Raw genomic sequence first — 26,242 nt, forward strand, 5'->3', positions numbered from 1 at the left:
GACCATAATAACATTAACACAAATCTACCTACACCCTCATGTGTGCTAACATCGTTTTGTCTAAACACAACCCATCGAGTTTCTCGTCGGATCTTCTCAGTGGGTCGCGATTCGGGTCCTGTGGTAGCTTCTGCGAAGCACTGCTCTTGCTAGGACCCGTGGTAGCACATTCTGTCAGGTTAAGCCCCGTGAGCTCATCTACCAGAGACAGTATGGCTGCAATAGCCCCATAAGTTACCAGCCAATGGGTAAGAAAAAAAAAGCTCTGTGAGTTAACATTAAACAGAAGAATAATTTTGAATTTCAAAGGATAAGGTTAGTAAGATGTCTTGAAATGCCAGATAGCAAAAGTCAATTCAAGCGTCGCCCGTATAAATAATATTAATCCGCTGATAACAGGTTCCAAATAGCTAAGACTTGTATAGGAGACTAGCATAAGCAAAACAAATTGGATTGCGTGCCCGCCTTTGAACTTGCTAGTTATCGCCTCAGTGGCAATTTCCAACGGCAATAAAAAGCATCTCCTGTGCCATATCTTTAAATACTCGGTGCTATAACTGATCATTTTCGATCCGCCTCGAAAACCCTAGGTGAACGATTAGTCAGCTTATCCACAACACTAGTAAAGAACGAAACAGCTCAATGGATAATGTAAGTTCGAGTCGCAATTCCAGTATTTTCAGAGTCCATGAGTAGTGATTAGCAAGATGGTAGCGTGACAAAAGACCATTCGTGCTCCCGATGTACTATACTAAGCCATTGTGGCGTTATTGGTGTCCATAACGTGGATGTTTACAAAGTATAGTTGGAGTATAATTACGGGCTTTTTGATGCAGTAGTGTTGTACTGTTGAGTTTGTCTTGACAATCAGAAAATAGGTCTAATCGATTATTATGAACTACTTACTACCAATGAGGTATACCCGTATTACATTATGTCAGACATGAAAAATCACATCATTTAGATAAGAGATTCCTTTCTTTCCTATTACCCTCTGCTGAGGCGTCAGGGCTCGAATCAAATTCTTCCATTTGCATCGGTCTTGGGCTGTCTGTTCTAGCTCCTCCCACGTCATACCCAAGACACCCAGTTCCTGCTTTAGAGAGCACTGACCTGGAAAGTGTCTGGCAAAAGGAAAAGAGTCCGTTATAAGTATTATCTATGGAATTTGAATACCGGCGTAGTCTCAAAGCTCCATACGAGTACGCGAGAAATACAGTAAGACAGTTTTGGGTAGTAGCATAGTTTTCCCCCATCTATTGGCTGGTAGCATTAGGGGCTATTCTAGCTTCTCGCGGACGGGTAGGTACCTCACGGGCTCAACCTGAGAGAGTTTGCTAACATTTTCTAGCAAGAGCAGTGCTTCGCAGAATCTACCTCCTGATCGGAATCGTGATCCACTGAGGAGATCCGGCGAGAACCTCAGTGGGCTGTGTCTATGGATTGGTTTGCTCGTCGAAATCTTGACGAGGACAATGATCCGATTAGAACCTTTAAGATCTTCATAGTGTAGGTATCTAGTGTCTCCGATATAATCAATGAACTCAGAGATTAAAAACCAAATTCGCCCACAATCACTGACATCTCAAGGCTTAGAATCGTTTTATGTAGTACTTTTCTCGTTAGTTTAGTTACTAACATTTTTTCTAGTACACGTAGAGTCACAAAAAAATGTTCCCAAATTTTGTTCATTGATAAGCTCGTCAATAGCTACTACAGAAAAAAAATCGGTTAACAACTAGTAGAGAAGGGAAGTTTCTCCTGTCTATATATAAGGTGTAATGAAATTCCATTGCCGGTGAAAACAACACTCGAAGAAGAATTAGAGTTGAGCCTTCTTAGAACTAAATCCGGCCCTATTTATTCGTTGCGTATAAGACGCGGTCGATTGTGTCGTAAAATACATTTCGTATCCCACCACCAACTTCGGGGGATTACGAATGAATTATTAATGCGAGCATTCACATAAAAAAAAAAAAAACTGGGTTTTTTTTTCTAGCATCTGCGGGTACATTCGACTGGGAAGGTGACTGAGGTCGTTGCTTTTAATTTTTTATTCGATCGCGTCTAAAGGGATGTATACAATTTGACGTTCTTTGTGGATATCTTGTATTTATACTGTTATGGACATCGGATACTGATATTGCGAGTGTCTGGTCGTTTAGAGAGAGACAGGGATAATCGAGGTAGTAGCACGGGCGTATTGAGAGATGCGGCTGTTGCTTTCTTGGTGACGTTACGTTTATATGTAAGCTGAAAGATAAATAAATAACATCGTGTAATAAAAATCGAATATGCAAAAATTTTTTTTTGAGGATTCATCGGTGGCTATTATAAACAAAGTCGGGTAGATATGACCAACTTACTTTTTCTACTCCGAAACCGTTCGGGGTTCCAATTTGAAGGATTTTCTTTATTGTCCTTGTAGGCAGACGAGCATACGGCCTATGGTGAAAAATTGAGACAACTGCCATGCCATACAGTAAAGGCGTAGTCCTAATCATTCGAGGGTAGCGACATTCACATTGCGATGCCTATAGGTTCTGGTAACCATTAGCATCAGGTTGGTATCGAGCTCATCTATGCAATATAATTCGAAAAATTCTAGAAAAAATTTTAGTAGTCGTCGTGGCCTAAATGATAAGACGTCCGGTGCATTCGTATCGAGCGATATTTTTATATATTTACCGCCTATAGAAATAGGCTATATAACCAAAACTGCTTCATGGCTTCTGCCATTCGGCTTCGGTTTGAAAGGTGGGGCAGCCGTTGTAACTATGCTGAGATCTTAGAACTCATATGTCAAGGTGGCTGCATTTACGTTGTAGATGTCTACGGGCTCCGGTAGCAACACCAGATGGGCCGTAAGCTTGTCCACCCATTAAGCATTAAAAAAAATCACTTTCATTTAGTCGTTCCCATCTGAGATGTAAGATAACCTATTACAATGCTATGTCTCGAGGACAGTGGCTAGGAGCCCAGAGGATTCGGCCATTTAAAAAAAAAAAACTCGTAACTTCAGAACCCGAAATTCGGAGTTCTTGAATCCCGAATGAATACCGACGCCTCCACTCGAATAACAGGGTCAGAGTTACGTTGTCTATACTTCTATACTAATATTATAAAGAGGAAAGATTTGTTTGTTTGTTTGTATTGAATAGACTCCGAAACTACTGAACCGATTTGAAAAATTCTTTCACTGTTTGGAAGCTACACTATTCTTGAGTGACATAGGCTTAGTGACATAATCTTTTTTGAAAAAAAATAGGGATCCTTACTAAAACTCCAATAATGTAACCCAAGGTGTAAAAAAATACCTAAAATATTCTTTACATCGCGTGCCCTTCAAAAACTATTGATGATAGAATAAAATAATCTACTAGGACTTTGTAGAACACATTATTATTTACAAAAAGTGTCGCGACAGCATATGCCTGACTATTATAGCTATGCCGCAATAAGTACTCTTTTATTTAAAAAAATAAAACAACGTCGTTGAAATTTTTGTTAAAGACCCGAGCGGAGCCGGAGCGGGCCGCTAGTCTCAAATAAATTACGACGACAAAATATTATATAAGCTACAAATGGCCTCCTCATCCCTTCGTTAAATATACAAATGTACTATTTTGCATAGAACTTTCGGCTCTGACGATTAATTCGTGACATTAATCGATTCAATAAACGCTCACGTACAATCGTCGACAAAAGTTTTAACAAGAATTCGATAGCGCATATTATTCGTAATGGTTTAATTAATACTGATAATTTATTAGTTTAGCGGTAACTTCAATATAAAAATACAAACATTGACATCAGTTTAATTTTTCTTAATATTATCTTTGTTTGTACAATATAGACGTGTGAAGTACAAAATTCGAAATAACAAACAGTCAAATGTTATCGGGATGAGATCATAATAACCTATAATAATATACAGTTTCTTATCTTTTTTTTTTATTGCTTTGATGTGTGGACGAGCTCACAGCCCACCTGGTGTTCAGTGGTTACTGGAGCCCATAGACATCTACAACGTAAATGCGCCACCCACCTTGAGATATAAGTTCTAAGGTCTCAAATATAGTTACAGCGGCTGCCCCGCCCTTCAAACCGAAACGCACTACTGCTTCACGGCAGAAATAGGCAGGGTGGTGCTACCTACCCGCGCGGACTCACAAGAAATATTATCTAGAAAATAACTTTAAAATTATATATAGACATTTACGCCATTCTTACGTGAAACATTTCTAAACCAACAAACTTAATTTCACAACTTATCAATGAAAATTTAGCTTTTTCCCTCGCATTACTTTGCTTCGATTATTTGATTGACTTAAACATATTTGCAGCAGTTGGAACGTCAGTATTTTCTACATTAATCCCAAAATAAACAAAAAGTAAAATTACCCTAAAATACGTAATATTTCATAGTCAGTTTATTTATTTTCCTACCTAAGCTGATAGCCTTGAGAGGTTATATCAGCGTAACCTTAACTAGTAGGTGAGCTCACGGGGCTCAAACCGGAGTGTTGCTAACACTGACCCTAGCAAGAGCAGTGCTTCGCAGAATCTACCACCGGATCGGAAACGCGATCCACTGAGAAGATCCGGCGAGAAACTCAGTGGGCTTCAGTTTAATATCGTGAACCTAAATGTATCATCAATGAATGTATTCGAAAGGTTAGTATACCACCAATTTTGTCCGCTAACCGTTGATGTTTGGGTCATTCGATACGGTTGATGGTGATATCTATGAGATCCTATAACCACTTCAAAAAGTCAAAATGCGCGTCCTGATCGTTAGCTATTGTTGGATTTTACCATCGCACCGCCCGCCACCGGAGTAGAGTTCATCCATACTACCTGGAGCCACTGCGGTCATCCACAGTGCGTTTCCAGAGGTCTTTTTTGCCACGTACCATCCGGCTATGGAATGAGCTCCCCTCTACGGTGTTTCCCGAGCGCTATGACATGTCCTTCTTCAAACGAGGCTTGTGGAGAGTATTAAGCGGTAGGCAGCGGCTTGGCTCTGCCCCTGGCATTGCTGAAGTCCATGGGCGACGGTAACCACTCACCATCAGGTGGGCCGTATGCTCGTCTGCCTACAAGGGCAATAAAAAAAAAAAGATCTCTCAATCTTATTTATTGAATGCTTGACTTGACTAAAACAGAAAAACACTTTTTGATTTTCTCAATAAATTTGTTGCAAAACACAAATTCTTAGATGTTATTTGTTGAAAGAAAATACTCAGAAACCCGTATTTAAAGTATTCTGAGCAAAAGTTTTTAACTCTATTATCGAAATTTCTCGTGTTCTCCCAAGCCTCATCACACTGCCATCTATTATCGTTATATAGGAAACTCCAGGGTTTTGTCATAACAAAATTAACTTAGTTTCAAACATAAGGCCTAAGAGATAAGGTTGATTGTTGTAGTTCGAAAGTTTTGTATAATAAAGTCATTGTTTTGTATAGAGGGCGCCCCTATCTTCGCACATGTGGACTATTCATTAAGTAAAAGCACTGCTGTACCCGCATGTACGTCAATTCAAATGACCCGAAAACTTGGAATTTGAACTTTATTCTTAATACGATAAAGTCCCTTGATCACAGAGCTTCCCGAGCTAAATAAATTTAAGTTTCGTAAATTGAGACAGTATTGTTTTAAATTGACTTTTATTGTCAGCAATTGTTTTTGTTTGGTAAAACTAAAACTAAATTCATGATTAAAATGAGCGCCTCAAGCAATTGTTAAATGAATGATTTAAATTATTTCTACAACTTGTTAAAAATACAAAAGACTTTCTAGAAATACATTATTTCCCTTAAAGCGGCATGTGGATTTTCATCCTTCATTTGAAGCAAAAAAAACTGTGGATTTTTTAATAAGCGCTCGACCCACCTTGAGTTAGTGGTTAAATAGGCATTAAAATATCATGATGCACGCTTGGGACAGTCAAAGTTCCGATCGATACTTTTGACTGGTAAATTCTACTAATGGCCCTTCTAAAGCAGGCTCGATGCAGGCCCCATATTTCGTCTTTCTGAAATTCAGTCCACATTTACACCGAATTTTAACAATTATTTAAGTACAGTAATTTCCCTTATAACACGGTTCCCTCATAACGCGTTTTCATATTACACGTTTTCAGTCCTTCGTATATAACACGGATATTCTCCCATATAACGCGGGAACTCCGCACGTTATATTTCTGTATTGTAATATTTATAATGATTTATACTATTCACAATCAATTTCGGGTCCCTTCGCACATTGTGTCAATTGCGTTGTTATAAAATAAAATTACTTTATAAAATTTGGGTTACGCATTATATACTTAAGGCCATACAAGCGCGTTATGCCAGAATATTCCTACAACGCGTTTCCTATAACGCGAAACCAATCTACCGTGTAATAGGAGGGATTATTGTATTTGATGCAGTGGTTACCGGAACTCATCAACAACGTAAACTATTAGATAAGTAAGATCTAGTTATTGTTAGTTGTACATTTTGGCCCCGATTGATGGATGACACGCAATAAACGTTCCCAAGAAAACACGTGCGATAAAATACAAGAAAATTGCTAGCTTTTTGAAAACTCACATGGAAATTTAAAAAAAAAGCTACTCCGTACCGATTCTTACCATCAGTCCTCTGTCAAAGTAATGATTGTGTTTTTTTTTATTGCTTAGATGGATGGACGATCTCACAGCCCACCTGGTGTTAAGTGGTTACTGGAGCCCATAAACATCTACGACGTAAATGCGCCACCCACCTCGAGATATAATTTCTAAGGTCTCAGTATAGTTACAACGGCTGCCCCGCCCTTCAAACCGAAACGCATTACTGCTTCACGGCAGAAATAGGCAGGGTGGTTGTACATACTTGCGCGGACTCACAAGAGGTCCTACCACCAGTAATGAATGTGTGATTTGTTCGTGATTATTTATTTTGATTTAACCAACGTCTTTATTCATTTTCCAAATTCCGAAATTCATAAGGGAATTCTACACTCACTACAAAATACAGTGCAGAATAGAACAGCTGTCATCTGGCTCAAGTGGCCCGCATGCACGAGCCCTTATCGCGACAGTCGCGCCATCTGGCGTCCTCAATGGGTTCCATTGTGTGGACGGTTTTCAACATGAGGGATGAAGTGGATGGGACTATGTAATGTGCGTTGATGCGAACAAAATAAGATGATTAAAACATTACGGTCGCACTATTGTTTGTTTTAAGCCTTTTTAATGTCAAAGTAGTTTTACTGCGTAAACAGAACGCTATCTTTGTGATCATTTAATTATAGATAAGATGATAAACATTATTTGATTATCACAAAACAACTTTATGCTAGAGTGTTTATTTCATGCTGCAAAATAAACCTTGGCGTTTCCGGGACGCCAAAGCACACCTTTTTTTAAACGTGAACTAAAAAGAGTCCTTTGCGATGAACTGACTAACGGTGTTCCAGGCGAACCGTAGATAAACCGTAGATAAGGAAGATAGGAATAACATGGTGTAAGGAATAACATACAATAAAAATCAAACCCGCAAAAATATAATTTGCGTAATTACTGGTGGTAGCACCTCTTGTGAGTCTGCGCGGGTAGTTACCACCACCCTGTCTATTTCTGTCGTGAAGCAGTAATGCGTTTCGGTTTGAAGGGTGGGGCAGCCGTTGTAACTATATTGAGACCTTAGAACTTATATCTCAAGGTGGGAGGTGAATTTACGTTGTAGATGTCTATGGGCTCCAGTAACCACTTAACACCAACCACCCATCTAAGCAATAAATAAAAAATATTAACGAATTTTTAACTAATATACCTCGGAAATTGTTCGAAAAAATCTGCGACCAGGAAATTCTCACAATCGAATTTAAGCGCTACACGAGATTGCATCTGGCCTTTTTATACGATTTTCTATTACCGTTGAATAGAATTCTACATTTCGATTGAGCGCGGGCTGTACATGGCGAACAAAATTGGTTTTCGCGCTGCTGAAACTATTGGCTAGTTAAAAAAAAAGCTACCAGCTTAACGTTCGTTCTAATTGTTGGCTAAAAAAATATTCATTTACCGATTCACATTTCTGCTTCGATCATAAAAATAATAATAATCGAGTTCTATAAAATACGGCAAGTATTTTTGTTTATTTTAACAAAAAAGTTTTAGTAAAATCAGGGAAAAGTTTGTAAAGATTATAATTCGTGTTACATGTCTAATTGTAATAAGTATTAAACATATCCTCCTGGTCAGATTGGCCACTCCACAATTGCTCTGTAATATCGACTACCAGCCCGGTAAAGCTGGAACAATCCCTCGGAAAAAACTGCAATAATGCTGGTACAGTTTGTAACCTACTCAGTGAATGTGGTTTAAAAGACAAGAGTATTTTCTGATGCAATTTGGGTATTTCACCTGTAATTCTTGCGATACAAAAAAAAAGTTATAATTTTTCCATTTTAAAGAACAGCTTTTCTTTTTGTGCAAGTCAGGCGTACAGAGCCAAGCCGCTGTATATAGCTAAAAACCCTTTGATCCGGCCTGCCTTTCGAATAAAGACTGTATTTGCATTGCAAAGAATTACATACGAATCCGAAAGCTCCGAGAATCAAAACCACTTTGAACATCAAACACTTGCAATAAATATATGGATGAAATATAAATTTCAAGGGTTATAGGTACATTTGATAGATTCTCTGATACACCCACAATGCTCTTATGTTTTCATATTCCTCTGTTTGCTTAGGACTATATTGTGTAACGGAATCTATGGACAGTCTTGAGTGTTTGCTTTCGTTTTGTACAATTTTCTACGTGTCAGATTATAAAGGATACAGTTGTGGTATCAAAAATGACGCTTTACTTAGGATCTGGGGTTGTAGATCAAATCAGTTTAATGTATCTTTTTTTCCCCTACCTATGCTGATAGTCTTGAGAGGCCATTTCACTAGGCTAACACTGGCCCTAGAAAGAGCAGTGCTTCGCAGAATCTACCACCGGATTGGAATCGCGACCCACCGAGAAGATCTGGCGAGAAACTCGGTGGGCTGTGTCTATAGGTTAATTCGCTCGTCGAGCCCTTCGCCGCAAGCGACGGGTTCGACGAGGACGGTGACCGGTAATGTATCGACAGTGCCATGAAATATTCGCAATTCTCAAATAAATAGGACTTACTTGAGTAGTCGCCTTGATTGAATTATTCGAACGTGCGTGCTATGTCTGTGGGATTTGCGCAGAAGCGCCACATTTATATCGAAGCACAATTCATAATGGATCCCATACAGGTTATCTAAGGTCAAGAGGTCATTTTGATTAGGTATAACTAGAACCTATGTTTTGGGGTAAACCATATCCCTACCCTTTTCCCTTCTTCAGGTATGATTCGTATTTCTATCGCGACGCTGCCACCAGTTTTGTTAGAAGAGAGCGACAACTTTTATAGTCTCTTGGTCTCTGGTGGGTGATCCGTGGTCTACTGGGTGGACCTTGAGAATACTATACACAAGTTGAATGATAGAGTGGACAAGTTATTAGTATGTACAATTGACAGCTCACAACACGTCTGCAGAGTAGTTTTTTAGTGAGTTCTATGATTAGGTTCATTTACTCTTGTTATTAATTGTTTTTTAAATTGCTTTAGTTTATAAATTGCCGCGTTTTTTTAAAACTCAAAGCCTCCATGGCTACCTGCTCTATATTCGGTTGTTTGTAAAAGCATCGTAGAACATTCTGGATCTACATAAAATCAAAAAGTAGAACTTAACTTTTACCATCAGACCTCCAACATTTTCTTGTATAATTGAGTTCAGCCCAATTACCTCCAAAAATACGCTACCCTCTATCAATGGTATCCTTCAATCATATCTGAGGCTTATCTCTATCGAAATAACCTCCAAATTTGTCTGAATTCCTGACACGATTGAGACCTTTTGAGTTTTGATCTCACTGAAACGTCCGATTCCCAAAATCCTTCTCTTTTAGTTCAGGAATTACACCGAAAATGGCTTGAGAACCTCATGTTGTATGCGCCTTTTTGGGTCGAGCCATTTCTGTAAGAGGCCTATTACACCGCACTGAAAGTTCGCGAGCAACCACACTCGGGACATCAAAGACGAAACTTCCTTTGGACTAACAAGATGAGTCTGACTCAGCCAATTAATATATTCATAGATGGATGACTATGAATACTTTGGGAATTCACTTAAACATTATATTGTGTGGAAGTCAAATTTCGACGAAACCATAAATACATCTACTGTGATCTGTCAGCTGTGAAGTAGTCGAAATCCTGATTATGAATAAAATAAAACGCAAGAATACCATCGCTGCGACAAGTGAAAGTCATTCTTCGGAATTGTATGACAGATATTCATTCAGGTAATGGGGGAAGGTTTCGATCCGAACTATCAAGACCAAGGCCCTTTCGATCACAGAAAGCATTGCAAAATCGCCGTCGCAATAAAAAATATCCTCCTAAAATATATTTTTAATAAGTGTAGCAATTATCAATAAATGAACAATGGGGTCATGGGTCCGATAAAGAATTCCCTGTGGTATGGGTCCCAGAGACTAACTTACATACATACATACATACATATAAGTATACGTTTAAATATACACACCAAGACAAAGAGCAAACAAACCTGTTCATCACACGAATGTTTATCCAATGTGAAAATCAAACCCATGACGCCCTCGGCGCAAGAGTCAGAGGCTCTAACTACTGCACCACCGAGTCACTCATCATTATATCGACATCATGAGTCACAGCCGTCCACTGCCGGACATAGGCCTCTTCCAATGTTCGCCATAATGGCCTTGCGCTGCCCACGTCCACAGCTCAGAAGATGAATAATGGTTTTAATTATTATTATTTTAAACTTAATTTGCCGGTGGTGTTCGGCGAATGGCTGTAATAGATGTCGGGAAATTCGCGCGTTTATCAACGAATCCCCTTTCATAAGACGATTACACGATAAGGAAGGCATCTTAAGAGATTCCGCAGTGTTCTTTCGTACTTCGCTGTTTTTATTAGACGAACTTTGGAAGTTTGATTGAAATATAAAGTATCGAGTTTTAACTTCGCATCGTTATGTTTTTTGTTTCCAAAATGTTCGGCGTTTTTAAATTGTATTCGTTAACTTTTTTTTTTATGGCTTAGATGGGTGGACGAGCTCACAGCCCACCTGCTGTTAAGTGGTTACTGGAACCCATAGATATCTACAACGTAAATATGCGATCCACCTTGAGATATAAAGTTCTAAGGTACAGTTACAACGGCTGCCCCACCCTTCAAACCGAAACGCATTACTGCTTCACGGCATAAATAGGTAGGGTGGTGGTACCTACCCGCGCGGACTCACAAGAGGTTCTACCACCAGTAACTTGGTTTCAGTATTCTAAGTATATAGTATGACTTACTTGTGGCGTGTGTGAGTGAGCTCACATCGACATTCTGCCGCATTCTGGACTGTAAAATGGGACGACCAAATTGAAACCTAAACCGGGTGATTTACGGTCGGCGGTGGCAATCACCGTGATGTTTACTGGCTCCAGTAACCGCTTATCAATATATGTGTCGTTCGCTTGTTCGATAAAGCGTAATTACTGGTAATTTACCGAACTCTGAGCCCGCACGGCTGGCCTAATCGTCCCGCTTCTGCCGCGGATAATCCAATACTCAAGGTGGTTGATGGCATTTACATTGATAACTACGGGCTTTGGTTACCGCTTAGCATTACAACTATTAGCGTGGGTAGGCCTCCCACAAGATGGAACGACATATCGAGGTTCACGTGGATCCGTTCGATGCTGGACCAATCTTTGTGACGAGGCTTGGGAGAGGCCTATGTCCAACAGTAGACCTATAGTAGACGTCTGTGGGCTGATAGAATAGAATAGAATTAAAACAATAAAAACCAGTTTTCATTACAGTCGTAAAACTACCCGCGCGATTTTCCTTAAGTTGCTACAACTTAATATGGCGTAGGTACTGTCACCAAAAATATTGTTACAAGGCCAAATGGTTTTTGCTTCTATTTATTATACTAGTATTTAAAGCCATGCTGTGTGCGTATATTATAAATTGAATATGTATTGTACCTGTAACAGAATATTTAATATAAATAATAATTTACTAGTGGTAGGACCTCTTGTGATTTACTGGTGGTAGAACCTCTTGTGAGTCCGCGCGGATAGGGCAGCCGTTGTGACTATACTGAGATCTTAGAACTTATATCTCAAGGTGGGTGGCGCAATTACGTTGTAGATGTCTATGGGCTCCAGTAACCACTTAACACCAGGGGGGCTGTGAGCTCGTCCACCCATATAAGCAATGATAAAAATAAATATTGAGTTATAACATCGTTTGTAATGTTTTCGGAGGCGAGAAACCGAAACTCATAAATTTTAGTTGAGTACAGAAAAGATGACCTACTTCATTATAAATTTGTTAGCCCTGCAACAAAAGCGTACGTAAGGTTTTTATTTCATTCTAATATGATTCAGCCAAGCCCGAGTATGCAATTAAAAGTGAATGTTATAATTAAAACAATTTTTACGGTTCAATTTCGCTTTCATTATTTTCATTTTATTACATTATAGAAAAATTGACGGTAGTTTGCAAAATATTAAAATGTCGACGAATGCAAGCTTATGTTCGTGGCCACGTTGAGAATGATAAAATTGATATTACAAACTCGAGATTAAGCCGTAAAATTAGAATTAGAAAAAATTCCGAGAAAAATAGTGAATCCAGTTCTCGACTTTATTAATATAACATTACAAGGCATTTTTGTTTATATCATTTTTGCCGTGGACTCTTTTATATTTGGCGCCTTAAAGCCTTGTTCGGACTAGGCGAGTATTTTAGTAGCTAAATTTGTCTGAGCACCAAAAATTTAGTCGAGTAGGTTTCTAAATAACTAGCGACCCGCCCTCGCTTCGCTTCGGAAACATTAAAACACACATGAAACCAAAAAATAAAAATTAAAATTAAAAAAGTAGCCTATGTTCATCAGGGACAATGTCGGCTTCTAATGGAAAAAGAATTTTTCAAATCGGTCCAGTAGTTTCGGAGCCTATTCGAAACAAACAAACAAACAAATCTTTCCTCTTTATAATATTAGTATAGATTTAGTCAAGTCAATCCATTTTGTTCTATTTTTTCGGGCGAGTAGCGAGTAGTTTAGCCACTAAATTACTCGGTACTCGACTAAAATACTCGCCCAGTCCGAACAAGGCTTAAAGGTTGCGTCTTATTCGTGAATCCATATACGCTTCAAAGCCTACATTATTTTAAAGTATCTCATGCCTACTGAGTCATAGAATAGACTGAGGATTTCTGATGGTGCTTAATGGTGTTTGATAACTCTGTTTGATAAGAGGCTCCGATCTGCCGATAGAAATTTACGGCATATTAACAAGTCCTCACATTTGAGTACTATAATAAAATATAGTAATCCCGCGCATAACACGATAAATTGGTTCCGCGTTATATGAAACGCGTTGTAGGTGTATTCTCTAATAAAGCATTGTATGACGCGTTATATATAAAAGTAATATATGTATATACAGATAAAATACAATATAACCAATATTTTTACAATACAAAAACTAGGAACAAACAAACTTAATAAATTAATTTTATTTTAATTTAGAACAACACAATGCGCAAAATTACGCGAAATTACTATATACTATACTGTACTGTATTATAAATTTCACAGCATGTACAGAAATATTTTACGGGTGATAGGACCTCTTGTGAGTCCGCGTGTAGGTACCACCACCCTACCTATTTCTGCCGTGGAGCAGTAATGCGTTTCGGTTTGAAGGGTGGGGCAGCCGTTGTAACTATACTGAACCTTGAGAACTTATATCTCAAGGTAAGTGGCGAATATACGTCGTAGATGTCTATGGGCTCCAGTAACCACTTAACACCAGGTAGGCTGTGAGCTCGTCCACCCATATAAGTAATAAATATATATAACGTGTGAAATCCCCACGTTATATGGGGGAATATCCGGGTTATATGATCACCCGCAATCGCATAATATGAAAATGCTTTATTACAGTATATCTCCATTGTTAAATGGTATCTATATATTAATACGTAAAGCAAAAACTTTGTATCCCTTTTTACGAAAATTGCGTGGACGGAGGAGTATGAAATTTTCCGCACTTATAGAGAATATAGAGAAGTGCACAATGCTAATATTTTTTTTAAATTATGCATAAAAGATACATTAAATCAATAAAGAAAACATTACGCACACTGCATACCATGTATTTGACGCACACACGCATGCATACTATTTATTGTCAAACTTTTGTTTTTGACGTCTGTTGTCAAATTGAGAATAAATTAAATATTGTTTGCCTTTGTTAATATTTTTATAGTGTTGTCTTGGGGAAATTTGTGATTATAGAAGTATAAAATACAATCATAATAGTGTACAAACTTACAATTCCAATTAATTATAGTCGAATTTCGAATACTGCGGGACCTCTAGTTTCCATTAATTGTTCTCTGCTAGCTTGTCTGTCAGCATGAACCAACAAAGCATTATCAAGTTCATTGCTTTTATAGATTTCATTTGCTCTCTGTCTCGGCACACTTGTGAAGGTGACTGACGCAAATAAGAAATTCTTTTTTTTTTTTTTTCGTATTTTTCTTAAGATTCAAAATTGATTTATTTGATTTAGTAACACGTATTTATCTAAGGCCGTTCTGGTAGTGTTGACATAAACGTTAGAAATAATAAAAAACCTGTAACGAGTTTTATTGCGAAGGATTTGTTTTAGCCAAAAAACACGTTTGGATGAAACGTTTCATTCGAGTATTATCGACGAACCAGTCCATAGACATAGACCACCGAGTCTCACGTCCTTACGGATTTGTCAGATCCAATAACCTTTGCATTAGACTCCTTCAGCTCTAACACTAAGAGCAAGCTTTTTGCAAGGTTTGGAACCTCTGGGTCTGCGGAGGGACTTCGGTTCCCTCTGTATTTTGTACCGTTTGTTCCATGGGGAGTGCTCTGAGGAATTATTCGAGATGATACCGGCATCTCGTTTTTACCATCGCACCGCCCGCCACCGGAGTAGAATTCATCCATACTACCTGGAGCCACTGCGGTCATCCACAGTGCGTTTCCAGAGATCTTTTTTGCCACTTACCATCCGGCTATGGAATGAGCTCCCCTCCACGGTGTTTCCCGAGCGCTATGACATGTCCTTCTTCAAACGAGGCTTGTGGAGAGTATTAAGCGGTAGGCAGCGGCTTGGCTCTGCCCTTGGCATTGCTGAAGTCCATGGGCGACGGTAACCACTCACCATCAGGTGGGCCGTATGCTCGTCTGCCTACAAGGGCAATAAAAAAAAAAAAGCTTAGGGACCCCGGTAACCGTACTCGTCGAACTCGACAAAGAGTTCGACGTGCAATCTAACCCATGAATCAACTCGCTGAGTTTCTCGCCGATTTCTTAGCGGGGCGCGATTCCGAACCGGTAGCAGAATCATTCGCGAAGCAGCTGCTCTTGAGTTGTTAGGTATCCTTCCGAGGCGCTCGGGCAGCTGTTAGCAAATCCCACCCCTCCTGGCTAAGCCTTTTCTCGCCCACCTGTCCTGATGAAACTGGAAAGGGCTCCAGGCCACCAGTAATCCTTCAGTCTAAAAAAAAACAACACACAGTTTCTCGCCGAATCTTCTCAAGGGATCGCGTTTCTGATAAGGTGGTAGATTGCGCGCAGCACTGCTCTTGCTAGGGCCATTGTCAGCAAGCTCTCTCATAATGAACCCGTGAGCTCACCTACCCATCTGTGAGTAGCTGGAATAACACCTTATGCTACCATCAATTATATATATGTAATAGAAAAAAAAAACTTTTTGGAAAATTACAAAGTGGTAACCAGACTCTCATCCCATACGAAATACCTCGCAAATTTTTTAGATTTAATAAAAAAAATCATAATTACTACTTTCAAGGTCATCAATGTTAGCAAAAACCATCGCACGTACCATCCGGCTTTAGAATGAGCTTCCCTCCACGGTGTTTCCCGAGCGCTATGACATATCCGTCTTCAAACGAAGCTTGTGGAGAGTACTTAATTGAGAGAATGGAGAGAATTGTAGGCAGCGGCTTAACTCTGTCCCTGGCATTGCTGAAGTCCATGGGCGACGGTAACCACTCACAATCAGGTGGACCGTATGTTCGTCTGCCTACAAGTACAAGGGCAATAAAAAAAAACAAATGCCTAATGAATTCGTTTGCAATCATATTCACTAAAAGCCCAGTTGTGAATGCCAGAAGTCAAGTAATTATAGACTTTTTACCACCAAAGCCATAAACGAGTTTTTTAAGTGTCTATATACATTTAAATTACCCTTAAATTTAATGTTACCGGTGAGCAAATCATCGGCACGCATGCTACATTTACATCGGCCCAGCGAGTCGTAATACCTGGTCAGTGCTGGCTGGCTAACTGAATAAACATTTTATGTGCCAACACTCTCAGATAACCTCGGATTGACTAAAGCGCCCGGCTCATTTGCCTCTAATGTAGTCATGAACAAAGCAAGACCAACCAAATATGCTCTTTTTTTTTCTTTTTCCTACCTATGCTGATAGCCTTGAGAGGCTATTTCAGCTTCACCCTAACGTTTGTAGGTGAGCTCGCGGGGCTCAACCGGAGAGTTGCTAACACTGACCCTAGCAAGAGCAGTGCTTCGCTGAATCTACCACCGGATCGGAAACGCGACCCACTGAGAAGATTCGGCGAGAAACTCAGTGGGCAATTTGCTCATCACTATTCTAGTGCAAGTGAAATCTTTCAGCATTAGCTACTGGTAAATTTCAAAAGCGTCTCTGAAGGTACACTAACCCACTAAATTTCTCGTCGAATTTTATCACTGTGTAGTGTTTCCGATCCATTGGTAGCTTCTGCGAAGCACTGCTCTTGCTAGGGCTAGTTTTAGTAAATTATTTCTTCTTGAACCCCATGATCTGGTCCATCAGTCATTGTGAAACCAGAATGACCTCTCGAGGCTACTGGCAGGTAGATAGGCAGAGAAAGTAACACTATGCACCAGAGCTCGTAGTGTATGATATTTGTATTTGAGGGATCGCTCATCCTCTTCTAACTAGATTAGGGATCTCTCCCGGCATCTCCGAAAAAAGTTATCAGACTGACACATCAATACAAAATTTGTCAAAGATAAACTCTTGGATATTCATCAACTAGGTAGTTTCAATTCTGAAATTTTTGTTTACTGTGGTTACTGAGACGACATTCCGATTTTTTTTTTTTTTATAACAACTAGGAGGCAAACGAGCAAGACAGGTCACCTGATGGTAAGTGATTCACCGCCGCCCATGGTCACCAGCGACGCCAGTGCGTTGCCTACCCTTCAGGTAAAAATATGCTCTTTTCTTGAATAACCCAATGTCGCAGTTGTTGGGGAAGACCGCTGATGGCAACGAATTCCAGAGATTTTCTGTGCGTGGCAGAAAACTGTTTTTGAAACGCATTGTAGTGGAACGCCAACCATCCAGATGGTGCGAATGATAGTTCCGGCGAGACGATCTATTGTAAATGATGTGTTCGATTATTTGACAAATTTCGTTGGCGGCCACTTGAACGTTATAGAGCAAGTGCCTAATAAAAAAAAACACTTTCATTGTTATAATATGACGCAAAACAAAGTAACACAAGCCACAAACCAATCGCGTATATCATGTGAATTGTAATAGAATTGTGACGGGTAGCCATCATACAACAAAAGATATTTGACAGATGCCTGAATCTCGCTTACGACAATTTCAGGATAAGCTTGCATATATACAAGTTCCGAACAACAACGTTCGTCCTCCCAATCCACTAAGGGGCTTGTAGGTACCTCAAGCACCGGTCATCATCCTCGTCGAACCCATCGCTTGCGACGAAGGGCTCGACGAGTAAATTAACCCACAGACACAGCCCACTGAGTTTCTCGCCGGATCTTCTCAGTGGGTCGCGTTTCCGATCCGGTGGTAGATTCTGCGAAGCACGGCTCTTGCTAGGGTTCGTGTTAGCAACGTCATTAGGTTTGAGCCCCGTGATCTCACCTACTAGTTAAGGCGACGCTGATATAGCCTCTCAAGGCTATCAGCTTAGGTGGGGAAAAAAAAAGAACATTCGAAGCGTCGGTTTACTGAGCAATATCACTCGGTCGGTGGACGATCTTCCCTTTGTCGTTAATCCACAGAATCATTATTTACGATACGTATATATTTTGTTTTGTATCATTAAGATACCGTTAATATATTCTCATGTTAGATCGAAATTTAATCAAAACCCCCTAAATATATTCGAATAATTCAATTATTAATTCAGTAACAACCTCTGCTGGAATACCAGGCGCGCATAACAGACGAGAGTTAGTACAATTCCCCAAACAATTCATTAGCTGTAACAAGTTTAAGTAAGTTACAGTTTATGTGTTGACTGTACGTGTTAGACTGGCCTCGAGCGAGGTCGTGTTTACGTAGCTTTATCATTGGGCTCGGTTGGGGACAAATGAGACTTTCGGAGATCCTAATTTTACCTACATAATAATATGTTTCCTAAAAAGATAATATAGGCTACTATATAGGCGTACTCTTGCCCGCTTCGCTGGGCATTTAAAATTAACATTATTACTATTAAGGGAGTCCAAAACTCATATAAATATTAGCCTATCCATGAAGTAAACGTATTTCCTACATGGATATCAAGTTTCAAGTCAATCGGATGCATGGTTCAGTAGTTATAATGGAACATCCGTAAAAACCACTGTAGATTTATATATTAGTATAGATGTTAGTAAAATGTCACGAACTGAACTTCAATTTCGTTCGCCTTTACCGCGAAACTGTCAGTGTCATACGTTTCTCTATATAGAGTAGATAAATCCTTATACGATACGAGTACAATTGAGATTTCGTCCCCATAAGTACGTCACCATTCATTGCATTCACTGATGACTTCACTAAAAAATGAAACACGATCTTGAATAACATAGATTAAGAGAGATGTCTTTTTTATTGCGTTAATGTGTGGACGAGCTCACAGCCCATCTGGTCTTAGATGTCGACCGGAACCCATAGACACACCTTGAGATATGAGTTCTAACGTCTCGGTATAGTTGCAATGGCTGACCCACCCTTCAAACTGAAACGCATTACTGCTTCACGGCTCAGATAGGCAGGGTAGTGGTACCTATCCGTGCGGACTCGCAAGAGGTTCTACCACCAGTAATTACGCAAATCACAATTTTGCGGGTTTGATTTTTATTACACGACTTTATTCCTTCACCGTGGAACTCAATTGTGAACATTTGCTAAGTACGTATGTATTTCATTAGAAAAATTGGTACCCGCCTGCGGGATTCGAATACCGGTGCATCGTAGATACGAATGCACCGGACGTCTTATCCTTTAGACCACGGCGACTTATATTATCTATAGATACCGGATGCACCTTACCTACTACTAGGGCGTATTGTGAGCTCGCACGTGTAGGTACCTCCAATGCCTATTTCTGCCGTGCAGTAGTAATATTTTCCGGCTTGTGATGTGGTTGAATTGCGGAATACAATTGAGATTTCGATTACCAATGGCGGGCGGTGACATTGACGTAGTGAACTGTAAGCACTCTTGTTTCCGCCAATACCATTTGGCCCGTGATTTCGCACACCTATGTAATCTAAATATATAAAAGTCGATTAGAGAGAGAGTATTCCTTATTATACACAAAACCAATAATGCAAAATATTAAATACAATAAGCGGTTTTAACGCTAAGAGCGTGCTCTTCCAGAATATCATCAGATGGAGAAGAATCACTTTAGGAAACAAATTACATTACATATACATTTATATATTTATAAATATGAAGAATGTTATAATAAAGTCGATGTGTGTATATTCTCTATGGAGTCCGAAGCGGTTGGACTGATTTTGATTAAATTTGTAGGAAACCTTCAATAGGATTTGCATAGCGGGTGATTCTATTTGGCTGTGACTGGATTAAAGTCAAATCTAAAAGCGGCTAGCAAAGCAACCTTGGTTTGATAAGTAAAAGACAAAAGGCATCATCTTTGTAACCATTCAGAGTCTAGACACTAAACGAAATTCAAATCATTCGATTTTCTAATTTTCGACAAAATCGATTCGTATTAAAATGAATAATAATAGACGTTCGTGACTCAAGCCTGTTTAGCCGAACGGTCTCCGCGAAGCCAAAGTAATCCTTTGAGGGCAAAAAATTTCAAGGAACCCACCCACAGGTAGCTGACGCACTCCCAGGTAAAAATCATAAACATAAATAAATTATCCCGCCAAATAACCTTGAACATTTCGGTTTCGGGCTCCTTTCGAATTTCGTTTCGTTATAATTAGTTTTAGATGAATGAACAACGTGGCGAACACCTGACGTGCCAAACTAAAAGTTTTCGAGTCAAAACTCACAACGGTGATCGGAGTTTTACGTGTGGCCCTCCCCAGCTTCGTGTGGAAACTTTCGAAATGGCATTTCGTTTGAAATTTAGCGAGGTAATTCTTTTTTAAGACCGGTACTCATATGGCCTATAAACTTCGATTTTGGCCTTACAATGTCAACACAAAGCCAAGGCGTTGCAAATTTAAACGCATGTCCTCAATATAGTATGTGCCATTCGCTCGGGGAAGTCTAAAATTATTCTCCAAAATTAAAAAAAAAACCTCGCTCTCATTAATTCTAAAGCGTCATCAAAAATGTCTTGTAAATGAATAACAAAATTCACTTACCGAGAAATGAAACGATTTTCTGTCGTAACGAAAAACAGCTAGGAGCAGTTACGCAGAAGTGCTTTTGCCTCTCATTTGGCAGTCCATTATCGGGGTCCCCAGTTTCGTCCCGAGACCGCCGGCCTAATTATTAAACCGCCTTCGCGATTAATATCGCTTTGATTCTTAGTAAAAGCAATTGTATAACTCTAGTTTTATGTACAAAAACATGATTTTTATCTGCTCTAACTATTCTTCTGTTTACGAGTAATATTAGTACCGGTTGCTGTCATTTAAACCGCTTATTCACATAAAATAATTTAATGCGCAAATTTATTCGTGTATTAAATATGAACAAGGACGCACCTCGTAGTATTTCAGCAGAATTTGACTATCTGCGAATAGTTTAAGGAGTCACACCCAGAGAAGGTTTTTTATTTTTAGGCATTAGTGTGGTTTATTTGGAATTTTCACCTTAGGCGGATAGTCGAGATCATAGTTAATCTGGTGTTATAAGAGACCATAAACACTGCAAGATGTCACCATCTGTCTATCTTAGGCAGTTTAGGTTGAAGACTTAATTGCATAACCTATATACTTTTTGACTGGAAAGCGCAATAATAATTGTTCCGGAAGTCAAATAGTAGATCTTGGTACCTACTATTACGTGCGGGCTTAGAGCATTCTCAACCATCAGTACTCAAGATATTCAAGTCGAGGAAGCTAAATATGAATATAAGGTAGACATTCTCCTGTTACGGACAGGCATTCGAAGCTGATCAATAGTCGGAGAGTATCTTGCCTTAAATAATTATTATTATTTTTTTGCGCCGGGGGCCGAACCTCCTACGAGATCCCCGCGCCCAGGTATTTGGGACTGGTACGCAACTGGGTCCCAAGGATGTTTCAGGACCTTACCCATTAAACGACTCCCCTGTACTCTTCGCTCAAGCGTCCGACCCCTCCGAAGTCAGAACCCGGATGACGTAAGGGAGTTACCGCGGTCAACACTACAACCAGACGAAATAAATTTTTTTTTTTTTTTTTTTTTCAATTTAAATTTTATTCCAAGTTAATTTTACGTTGTATTTTATATTTGAGTAGTTTTTAGCGTAGTCCATTTTATTTGTTGGATATTTTTTTCTCTACTATGGTACCTATGCAAGCGAAACAAATTGATTTTTATTTATTCAATAAATTCTTAATGTCTTCTAAAAGCTTTCGTCATTAGATTGCAGTTTTCAATAACCGTGAATAGCATTCGCAATTGCGATTACGTTTCGCAATTAATCTCGCAGTTTTCATTAACCGAATGCTTCGCGGGATGCCTCGGGACTCTGTGAAGAATTTTCGAATAGTTTCTAAATAGCGCTCCAACTGTTCCTGGCGTTCAGTTGTTTTGTGAACTCTTACGTTTTTTCGTGAAATCTGTTCTCAACAATAGTTATTTATGTTTCAGGTCAAAATTAATTGTGGAAATCAAACAGTCTAGGCTCGTAGCTACTTGAAGTGTGTTCTGAATAACAAATACTTATAATATGATCGCTAGCTCATTTATAAACAACAAAAAGCAAAATAAATCGTTACTTTCATGTACCCTAATTTGTAGCTGATTATTATTGATATAATTGAATATGCGATTTCGAAAAAGGCACATCTCTGAAAAGGTTAAATGTTCAGGAAATGAAAAAATAACTGATTATTTTCTAAAGCAGCGTAAAATTTAAAATATTAACTTTTGAGATATATTTTAGTGTTAAATAGCAATTGAAAATTACTGGAATTGTTATAAAATGAGTGTAGGTAAGCCTCAAAACTACATGTACATGAAAAAACGTATTTGACAAAATATGCGACACGTGCCCTTTTCGAAATTGCATATTCAATTGTAGAGTTGAATTATTTGTAGAGTAGGGGTGGCTGCCACTCGTTGACTGCCGAAGAACAAGATAGTATTTTTTCCAAAAACAAACGACTAACGCGACAACCATCACCTTACGATATGAAGGACCGGATGACATTTCGTCGCTTGCGTTGAATTAGGGCCTGTCGCCTCGCTCTTCAGACCCTTAATTGCTTTCAGCCAGAACGGCAATACCAACTCACGAGGTCTGATAACACAACGACCCAAACAAAAAACTAAATTAATCATTTTTCTTTCGATTCGCAAAACATTATTTTCTTTCATATTTACGTGCCAACACGCCGCCATCAAAAATACATTATAACCGGAAACACACATAATGCCAGTTCAATATAATAGCAAATAACAGAAACAATAATGTTTAAATGTAATAATAAGAAATATTACGTGATCCCATTTAGAACGGAATCATGTACCGAACGATCGACCTTGCAGACATAGTTGCGGGTTACTTAGGACGCAAAGTTCTTTGTGAGTCAGATTTACCATTCTCTGTACCATGCGGCCCATGCCACCCATGATCGAACACAGTGGAAAAATGTCACATGTGATTGCGATCCTCAGCAGTGAGGGAATGATTTAGAAGAGAAGATTTACGAAAGACTGCCTCAAAGTATAATATTTAGTAAGAAAACCGAACCCGTTAAATTAATACATACGCGTAAGGCAGAGCTTCATTCGAGACTGCACTGGTAGGTTCCATCCACCATGATACCTGTTTCGGCCGCAAATCAGTCATGCGGTTTTGTGGGGTGAGATAGTCATGTAGAGTATCACCAATCTCCTCTCGCTTCGCGTGTCGTAAGGGTAGTGACCACCTCCATCCACAACTTTCGTATTAATACCACAAATCTTTTGTAATAAAAAAATGTGAAATTTGGTATTCCGTATAAACGGTCACATCATCTTAACTTTTTGTTTCAATCTGCCTTTATTTCTATGGCTTCGAGGATAATTTCGGCCTAAATATTGTTACGCGCTGGGTTTCGGGATAAATAAAATTTCACCGAAGTATAAACTAAAAACGTTATTCAACACTTAAAACACTTAAACACTTCACAAACGCCTTAAAATTCTCAATTGGCTTCTTCCGCTTCGCTTCAGGTGATCCGTTCGCTGTTTCGCTTCGAGTAGTTCTAATTACTGACTGACTGCGTGTCATCTCTACAACGCCTTTATAGCCGATACCTCATCCCTAAAATTATCGAAAATATTTCACACCTCTCTAGTGTTGTGTTTCGGCTATCTGACAATAGATAGCGTTGTACTTCTCGAGCGTTCTAGATGCTACTAGATCCGTCGATATTCTTTCGACTGTTCGGCGATAGGTGGCGTTACTCTTACCGTCGTAACAATATGCTATTTTAAGCCCCTATCCTGGACAGTAGACACTTCTTCATTTCATATTTAACTCGATTTGCTCAAATTTTGCCACTCTCATTTTCACGTTACAATGATATTTTCATAAATACGAAGTAGGTATACCGGTCGGAAAATAGTGATTGTTACCAAAAAGCAACTTTCTTTCGCCAAAGTCTGACTATCATCGCCAACTTTTAACAAGTTCGAAACGATTGGCATCGTGAATTTCGTATCGTACAAAAATGTACAAAATAATCTCGAATAAATTTCAGATTGCATTTCCAAAAGTTTCAGATAAAAACACACACTTCGAATTGAGAATCCTTGAAGTCCCCCTTGAAGTCCATTAAAAATTAACGTTTTTTGCTGGTGTATTGCCTCGTTGCCTGATTACACGGGTTGAAAGTTTGATTCCCGGTTGTGGGCAATATCTTTGGCAAAGATGCCCGGTATCTAACATATTCTTTGAAATTATCCGCAGCAATACTTATTGTTGGTACTTCCTTTCCCTTGGACCTTCCTCAATCCTCTATCCATGCCATCTGTTATCGTTCTAAGTAAAAATACGTGTGCAAAAGAAAAAACAAGGGAATCAAAGCTGGCGGTACTAAAACCCGGTGCCGGTACTTAAAAACCGCCCATAGACACAGCCTACTGAGTCTCTCGCCGGATCTTCTCGGTGGATTGCGATTCCGAGCCGGTGGTAGATTCTGCGAAGCACTGTTGTTGCTAGGGCTAGACCTCAAGGCTCGGGTTAGACCCGTGAGCTTACCAACCCGTCCGGGCGTAACTGTAATAGCCCCCTAGGCTACCAGCAAAGAAGTAGGGAAAAAACTAAAAACGTCAATTTGTGAATATTGCTAATCTATCAGCATAGAATATTCTTGCGAAAACATTAAAGATTGACTGTGAAAATTTTAAAAAATGCCTCGAGGTTTTTCGGAGTGATTCAATAAGTCCATTCTTTTCTTAATTCCAACAATATTAAACACATGACACTTGTGAATTGACCAATGAGCTCTTCGGTGTCGAATAAGAATTTACTGAAGGTGAATACGGTCTTCAGGTTTCTTCGAATCGTACTAATCTTGGCATTATTGTTCCAGATTATTCCAAACTGCCGCACCATCAGCGACGCGGAGTGCCGAGAGCCAATCATGAATTAGATATCGCACAAACGATATCAAAACGTAAGTACGTGTAAAAAGAGACTAAAATTCATTAAATTGTAATTTTTAGGCTTTGTTTTTCGAACATATCGCACCTTTAGAATTGAGTTGGCTTAATTAACATTTTCTTATTTTCGATTTTAATACTTTAAAGTATGCGCATGATTTCAAAGAGGTGGAAAGAGTACGTGCGCCCTCTCTGAAGTAAACTAATTTTATAAACTAATAGAATGTTTATAAATCGTTCGAAGTGCATATAAAACCTATTTTCTTAATTTTTTGTTAGTTAAACCTAAGTTAAACCACTTAATTCTAAAGGTGTGATATATAAGGTGTGTATGTCTAATTATTTGGCGCGTTGCACAGTCGATCTTTTGATGGATTTCGACATATTATTAGGTGTCATTTAATTCGTCTGGAGTTGGAGTGACAAGGGTATTATTTCAATACCCATGTCAAAAAAATAGAGTAATAAAATGTAATATTGACTGAAATAAAAATCCTAAAAATATAGCAAAAAAAAACAAGCTCTACCACATCTCTAGAGTGTACTAATAATATAAATATAACTTTAATGTCAGCAAAGGGAATTGCGGGCGGGGACAAGCAAAGTAGTAAAACATATTTAATATTTGTAATTCAAACAAATCCGAAATAGTGTTTAGTATATATAGGCAGTCGAGGTCACGGTTCATCTCGAGTTAAGTAGGCACAGATGTCTGTGAAAATCATAAAGGCAGTTTCGCCACAGAACGACTGAACTCTTTTTATATCCACGTTATCCCACTAGGTGGGGTCAGCAATGTTAATTTTTCTCTTCAATTCTATTCTATCAGCCTTCATCTCAATCTTCACTTCTCTTTCACACATATCGTAAATCACACGCTCCATCCATATCTTCTTCGGTCGATCTCTTCTCCCTCTACCTTGCACTACCATTTCCACACATCTCCTAGTCACATGCATCTTCTCTCTACGCAGCACATGTCCATACAACAC

The 26,242-nt window shown here is 39.1% G+C and overlaps 1 protein-coding gene across 7 annotated transcripts in view; it reads left to right on the forward strand.

The window, feature by feature from the left end:
- LOC101743927 (brain tumor protein) overlaps window positions 1-26,242 on the forward strand; it is a 486,142-nt gene that overhangs the window by 372,195 nt on the left and 87,705 nt on the right. For 5 of the 7 annotated variants that reach the window (XM_062672157.1, XM_062672154.1, XM_062672156.1 and 2 more), the window contains one exon: window positions 25,181-25,264. The gene's annotated coding sequence lies outside the window, so the exon portion shown is untranslated. Of the gene's footprint in view, window positions 1-25,180; window positions 25,269-26,242 lie in introns of all 7 variants that reach the window. The other 2 variants (XM_038015441.2, XM_021347500.3) reach the window with 1 other exon arrangement.

This window comes from Bombyx mori, chromosome 14 (assembly GCF_030269925.1).
Source record: "Bombyx mori chromosome 14, ASM3026992v2".
Classification (NCBI taxonomy): domain Eukaryota; kingdom Metazoa; phylum Arthropoda; class Insecta; order Lepidoptera; family Bombycidae; genus Bombyx; species Bombyx mori.